Raw genomic sequence first — 8,311 nt, forward strand, 5'->3', positions numbered from 1 at the left:
CGGATGCATTCAACTGAGACCGAGCTTAAATGCTTTATTTTATATTGTATTTACAAGTGTTAGAACATACGTGTATCAAACTTGTTGGTTGATGAAAATGATTGAAAATAGAACTGTTGCGTTTTCATTGTAAACGTATCAGACGAGAACCTGTGGCCTGTCATAGCCAAATATTTCACAAATAAATCGTACATGTTTCAGGACGACAATGCTCTACCTCACGCCTCAAGAATGACTAAAGTATGGAAAGGGAATAACAACCTTCCAACCTTTCCATGGCCTGCTCAATCCCGGATATCAATATTATTGAAAATATTTAGGCAATCAATTAAAGAAAGGGCATGACCATGGCAAACATTGATACAGTTGATGATCTGAAAGCAGTACTTCAGCGTGCCTGGCTATCAATCTCCTTAATGTATATACAGAACTTATATTCATCAATTCCTCGCCGACTACAGTTAGAAATCAGATCAAAGGGCCATATTACAAAATATTAAGACATAACACGACTCAGCAGAGAGGTAGGTAAGTATTTAATTACCCTGATTTGTTACCTACAAAATTCAAAATGGCCACCAATTTACTCACTTTTGTTACTATTCTGTACATCCACGTGTATCTGAAATTTGAAATTAATGTATTTTTTGTTTTTAAGAAGTTACTTCTTCACGCTTGTATTCTATCTTAAGGTCGCATAATTTTAAGTCAAGTGTTTAATATCAGTCAACATACATGTACAGGGCGTGGGTAATGATAATTCTACAATTTGAATGGCGTGTCTAGAGGATCTTTCTACTACAGATGTTAACATGGGAGACTTCCACTGGCAATCGTAACTACTCGGCTATTTCCGTAACCGCAAATGAACCTCGTATGTGAATCGACCCCATCAGAATCAGTTGCTATGTGCACACAAATGTAACTATGACGTCACAGTCGTACGTTACAATATGAAACGCGAACTTTCAAATGCATCTAAGATATACATATCTAAGGTATTCTACCACTATTAATTTCCACTTACATGTTTATGTAATAGAGTGAATACTACGTTAATAATACCAAAACTGAATATGCGGTGAAAATATAAATAACACATTATACAGAGATTCGGTTCTGGCCTTTTAACCTCATCCTCAGGCGCGCTTCCGGCGAAGAAATGCATCGATTTGATGCAATTCTTGCGCCGATCCACGTCCGAGTCTTCTTACCGGTTACGGAAAAGGACGAGCGCGTGATCCGATTGCTCCACTGGAACTACTAGTATTGCACGTAATCTACAGGTAAATCTAGTAACAGCCGATCAGGTACATTTCCTACAAAAGTTTTGTCATTTCAACTTTGACCTCTACTCGAGTCGAATCCGGTTTCAAGTCAGGGTTGACAGAGTTCTAAGATGGCGGCGGAAAGTAAGTGGATAGTCAAATATAAATTAAACGTGAACAATTTATTTACATATCAGAACATTTGTATCAACTGTTGGGTATGACGGATCTTTCGTCAAAACAATCATCCATAGAAATTTTTATAAAGAGAAAAGGAAAATGTCAGCCATTACTTCATTTCTTCGGGTATGCACCATTGCTATTCAGCTGTGATCGCTAAATTCATTATGCAAAAGTTTAAGGAAAAAATGTCACGATAGTAAGAGCTATATAATTCAAATTGAAGTCACCCCATATGTTACAGTGCAATATCCTTGACCTAGGCACGTATGACGTACACACATCGTGGTAGGTAAAACAAAATCGCCTTCGTACAATTCTCACCTTTAATTGCGTAGATCCGGTGATATTTGAGCACCAATCCCCGCTGCCCACCTCAGTGGAAAAACAATATTAACATTTATATATGTATTTTACGAAAGGGTATTAGTGCCACATACACTTTTGAACTCCCTTGATCCGAAAGCTGATATATAGGAAACTCTTCTCCAGAACCAATGGGCCAATTTCAATCAAACTTGCTACAAATCATCCTTAGGTGAGGAGGGTTCAGGCTTATTCAAATCAAAGGTCATGTTCCCTACAAAGGGGGATAATCAGATCAAAGGATGATATTACAAAATATTAAGGTAATACTCTACATCATCATAATGGCTGACTTCCTTTAAAAACATGGATGAAAAAATTGGTATCAGCAATATTTAACTTTTCCTTTTCCATTTAAATACCTAGCAGAGTAGCTCAGTAGGCTAGAATACCGATTGCTGAACTGTAGGTCGCATGGTTCGAGTCCAGCAGAGGTTTTAATTTTTTTTTGAGATTACCTTCTACGAAAACTATTTCTTGACAACATTAAGTAAATTTGAACATTTTCAACTACAAAATATTAATATTGTTGTACATATCCCCCACTTTTCATCTACATCACATTTCTCTGGTGTAGCATACCTCCTTAAGACATAACACGACTCAGCAGAGACGTAGGTAGGTTTTTAATTACCTTGATTTGTTACATATAAATTTCAAAATGTATTTGAAATTTGATTTTATTGTAATTTTGTTTTTAAGAAGTTACTATTTCACGCTTGTATTCTATCCTAAAGCTCACCAAATTTTAAGTCAAGTGTTTAGTAGCAGTGATATTTTGAATTGAAAGAAAAAATATATATTTCAAATTCTTTATTTATCACAATGCATGGGGACTGAAAATTTTATTCTCAATCAAGGGAAGTGGAAAATTTCACAACATACATGTTCAGTGCACGGGTAATGATACTTCTACAATTTGAATGGCGTGTCTACGAGATCTTTCTACTGCTGATGTTAACATGGAAGACTTCCACTGGAACTACTAGTATTGTACGTAATCTGCAGGTAAATCTAGTAACAGCCGATCAGGTAGAGTTCCTACAAAAGTTACGTCATTTCAACTTTGACCTCTACTCGAGTCGAATCCGGTTTCAAGTCAGGGTTGGCAGAGTTCTAAGATGGCGGCGGAAAGTTAGTGGATAGTCAAATATAAATTTAACGTGAACAATTTATTTACGTATCAGAATATTGTAGTCGACTTTGATTAATTGTCGAAATTTATAATTGTTTCTTTTTATGCCCCCGAGATCGAAGATCGGGGGGCATATTGTTTTTGTCCTGTATGTCATTCTATCATTCTGTCTGAAACTTTAACCTTGCTAATAACTTTTGAACAGTAAGTGATAGAGCTTTGATATTTCACATGAGTGTTCCTTGTGACAAGACATTTCCGTGGGTACCAACATTTTTTACCCCGTGACCTTGACTTTGGAGTATGATCTACTTTTTGAAAACTTTAACCTTGCTAATAACTTTTGAACAATAAGTGATAACCTTTCCGTTGGTATTAAACCTTTTGACCTTGACATTTAACTTACTTTTAAATTTTTTTTTTACATTGGTCATAACTTCTAAATGGTAAATATTAGAGCTTTCATTTTATACATGAGCATTTCTTTTGACAAGATCTTTTTACTGGTACCAAGATATTTTCCCTTGTGATCTTGGCCATCTTTGGAATTGGCCATTATCGGGGGCATTTGTGTTTCACAAACACATCTTGTTTATTACTGAACCAATATAAAATACAAAATGGAATTGTTTAACTTATATCGGTTAATTTTCTTTCGTGGCAACTTTTGCATCAGCTGTTGGGTATGACGGATTTTTCCTCAAAGCAATCGTCGATAGAAAGTTTTATCAAGTGAAAAGAGAAAAGGAAAATGTCATCCATAACTTCATTTATTCGGGTATGCACCATTGTTATTCAGATGTGATCGCTTAAATTTATTATGCAAAGTTTTTGAAAACAATGTTCACGATACTAAGAGCTAAATAGATCTAATCCAAGTCACCCCATATGTTGCAGTGCAATATCCTTGACCTAGGTGCATATGACGTACACACATCGTGGTAGGTAAAACAACATCGCCTTCGTACAATTCTCACCTTTAATTGCGTAGATCCGGTGATATTTGAGCACCAATCCCCGCTGCCCACCTCAGTGGCTGTGGAGCTGATGTCTGGACGGCTAGAAGGAAATAATTAATATAAATTTGTTTGACATTTATATCTGCATTTTACGGAAGGGTATTAGTGCCACATACAATTTTTGAGCTCACCTGATCCGAAAGCTGATATATAGGAAAATCTTCTTCTCCAGAACCAATGGACCAATTTTAATCAAACTTGATACAAATCATCCTTACGTGAAGAAGGTTCAAGTTTATTCAAATAAAGTGTCCTGTTCCCTACAAAGGGGGATAATCAGATCAAAGGGCCATATTACAAAATATTAAGACATAACACGACTCAGCAGAGAGGTTGGTAGGTTTTTAATTACCTTGATTTGTTATATACAGATTTTAAAATGGCCACCAATTTACTCACTTTTGTCACTATCCTGTACATGCATGTGTATTTGAAATTTGATTTTATTGTAATTTTGTTTTTAAGAAGTTACTTCTTCACGCTTGTATTCTATCCTAAAGCTCACCAAATTTTAAGTCAAGTGTTTAGTAGCAGTGATATTTTGAATTGAAAGAAAAAATATATATTTCAAATTCTTTATTTATCACAATGCATGGGGACTGAAAATTTTATTCTCAATCAAGGGAAGTGGAAAATTTCACAACATACATTTACAGTGCGTTATGATAATTCCACAATTTGAATGGAGTGTCCAAGGGATCTTTCTATACTGCTGATGTTAACATGGTGACTTCCACTGGAACTACTAGTATTGCAGGTACTCTGCAGGTAAATCTAGTAACAGCCGATCAGGTAGAGTTCCTACAAAAGTTACGTCATTTCAACTTCGACCTCTACTCGAGTCGAATCCGGTTTCAAGTCAGGGTTGACAGAGTTCTAAGATGGCGGCGGAAAGTAAGTGGATAGTCAAATATAAATTAAACGTGAACAATTTATTTACATATCAGAACATTTGTATCAACTGTTGGGTATGACGGATCTTTCGTCAAAACAATCATCCATAGAAATTTTTATAAAGAGAAAAGGAAAATGTCAGCCATTACTTCATTTCTTCGGGTATGCACCATTGCTATTCAGCTGTGATCGCTAAATTCATTATGCAAAAGTTTAAGGAAAAAATGTCACGATAGTAAGAGCTATATAGTTCTAATCGAAGTCACCCCATATGTTACAGTGCAATATCCTTGACCTAGGCACGTATGACGTACACACATAGTGGTAGGTAAAACAAAATCGCCTCCGTACTATTATCGCCTTTAACTGCGTAGATCTGGTCATACTTGAGCACCAATCCCCGCTGCCCACCTCAACAGCCTGGCTCTGGAGCGGATGTATGGATGGCTAGAAGGAAAAACAATATTAACATTTATATATGTATTTTACGAAAGGGTATTAGTGCCACATACACTTTTGAACTCCCTTGATCCGAAAGCTGATATATAGGAAACTCTTCTCCAGAACCAATGGGCCAATTTCAATCAAACTTGCTACAAATCATCCTTAGGTGAGGAGGGTTCAGGCTTATTCAAATCAAAGGTCATATTCCCTACAAAGGGGGATAATCAGATCAAAGGATGATATTACAAAATATTAAGGTAATACTCTACATCATCATAATGGCTGACTTCCTTTAAAAACATGGATGAAAAAATTGGTATCAGCAATATTTAACTTTTCCTTTTCCATTTAAATACCTAGCAGAGTAGCTCAGTAGGCTAGAATACCGATTGCTGAACTGTAGGTCGCATGGTTCGAGTCCAGCAGAGGTTTTAATTTTTTTTTGAGATTACCTTCTACGAAAACTATTTCTTGACAACATTAAGTAAATTTGAACATTTTCAACTACAAAATATTAATATTGTTGTACATATCCCCCACTTTTCATCTACATCACATTTCTCTGGTGTAGCATACCTCCTTAAGACATAACACGACTCAGCAGAGACGTAGGTAGGTTTTTAATTACCTTGATTTGTTACATATAAATTTCAAAATGTATTTGAAATTTGATTTTATTGTAATTTTGTTTTTAAGAAGTTACTATTTCACGCTTGTATTCTATCCTAAAGCTCACCAAATTTTAAGTCAAGTGTTTAGTAGCAGTGATATTTTGAATTGAAAGAAAAAATATATATTTCAAATTCTTTATTTATCACAATGCATGGGGACTGAAAATTTTATTCTCAATCAAGGGAAGTGGAAAATTTCACAACATACATGTTCAGTGCACGGGTAATGATACTTCTACAATTTGAATGGCGTGTCTACGAGATCTTTCTACTGCTGATGTTAACATGGAAGACTTCCACTGGAACTACTAGTATTGTACGTAATCTGCAGGTAAATCTAGTAACAGCCGATCAGGTAGAGTTCCTACAAAAGTTACGTCATTTCAACTTTGACCTCTACTCGAGTCGAATCCGGTTTCAAGTCAGGGTTGGCAGAGTTCTAAGATGGCGGCGGAAAGTTAGTGGATAGTCAAATATAAATTTAACGTGAACAATTTATTTACGTATCAGAATATTGTAGTCGACTTTGATTAATTGTCGAAATTTATAATTGTTTCTTTTTATGCCCCCGAGATCGAAGATCGGGGGGCATATTGTTTTTGTCCTGTATGTCATTCTATCATTCTGTCTGAAACTTTAACCTTGCTAATAACTTTTGAACAGTAAGTGATAGAGCTTTGATATTTCACATGAGTGTTCCTTGTGACAAGACATTTCCGTGGGTACCAACATTTTTTACCCCGTGACCTTGACTTTGGAGTATGATCTACTTTTTGAAAACTTTAACCTTGCTAATAACTTTTGAACAATAAGTGATAACCTTTCCGTTGGTATTAAACCTTTTGACCTTGACATTTAACTTACTTTTAAATTTTTTTTTACATTGGTCATAACTTCTAAATGGTAAATATTAGAGCTTTCATTTTATACATGAGCATTTCTTTTGACAAGATCTTTTTACTGGTACCAAGATATTTTCCCTTGTGATCTTGGCCATCTTTGGAATTGGCCATTATCGGGGGCATTTGTGTTTCACAAACACATCTTGTTTATTACTGAACCAATATAAAATACAAAATGGAATTGTTTAACTTATATCGGTTAATTTTCTTTCGTGGCAACTTTTGCATCAGCTGTTGGGTATGACGGATTTTTCCTCAAAGCAATCGTCGATAGAAAGTTTTATCAAGTGAAAAGAGAAAAGGAAAATGTCATCCATAACTTCATTTATTCGGGTATGCACCATTGTTATTCAGATGTGATCGCTTAAATTTATTATGCAAAGTTTTTGAAAACAATGTTCACGATACTAAGAGCTAAATAGATCTAATCCAAGTCACCCCATATGTTGCAGTGCAATATCCTTGACCTAGGTGCATATGACGTACACACATCGTGGTAGGTAAAACAACATCGCCTTCGTACAATTCTCACCTTTAATTGCGTAGATCCGGTGATATTTGAGCACCAATCCCCGCTGCCCACCTCAGTGGCTGTGGAGCTGATGTCTGGACGGCTAGAAGGAAATAATTAATATAAATTTGTTTGACATTTATATCTGCATTTTACGGAAGGGTATTAGTGCCACATACAATTTTTGAGCTCACCTGATCCGAAAGCTGATATATAGGAAAATCTTCTTCTCCAGAACCAATGGACCAATTTTAATCAAACTTGATACAAATCATCCTTACGTGAAGAAGGTTCAAGTTTATTCAAATAAAGTGTCCTGTTCCCTACAAAGGGGGATAATCAGATCAAAGGGCCATATTACAAAATATTAAGACATAACACGACTCAGCAGAGAGGTTGGTAGGTTTTTAATTACCTTGATTTGTTATATACAGATTTTAAAATGGCCACCAATTTACTCACTTTTGTCACTATCCTGTACATGCATGTGTATTTGAAATTTGATTTTATTGTAATTTTGTTTTTAAGAAGTTACTTCTTCACGCTTGTATTCTATCCTAAAGCTCACCAAATTTTAAGTCAAGTGTTTAGTAGCAGTGATATTTTGAATTGAAAGAAAAAATATATATTTCAAATTCTTTATTTATCACAATGCATGGGGACTGAAAATTTTATTCTCAATCAAGGGAAGTGGAAAATTTCACAACATACATTTACAGTGCGTTATGATAATTCCACAATTTGAATGGAGTGTCCAAGGGATCTTTCTATACTGCTGATGTTAACATGGTGACTTCCACTGGAACTACTAGTATTGCAGGTACTCTGCAGGTAAATCTAGTAACAGCCGATCAGGTAGAGTTCCTACAAAAGTTACGTCATTTCAACTTCGACCTCTACTCGAGTCGAATCCGGTTTCAA

The sequence above is a fragment of the Ostrea edulis genome, chromosome 1 (assembly GCF_947568905.1).
Source record: "Ostrea edulis chromosome 1, xbOstEdul1.1, whole genome shotgun sequence".
NCBI lineage: Eukaryota > Metazoa > Mollusca > Bivalvia > Ostreida > Ostreidae > Ostrea > Ostrea edulis.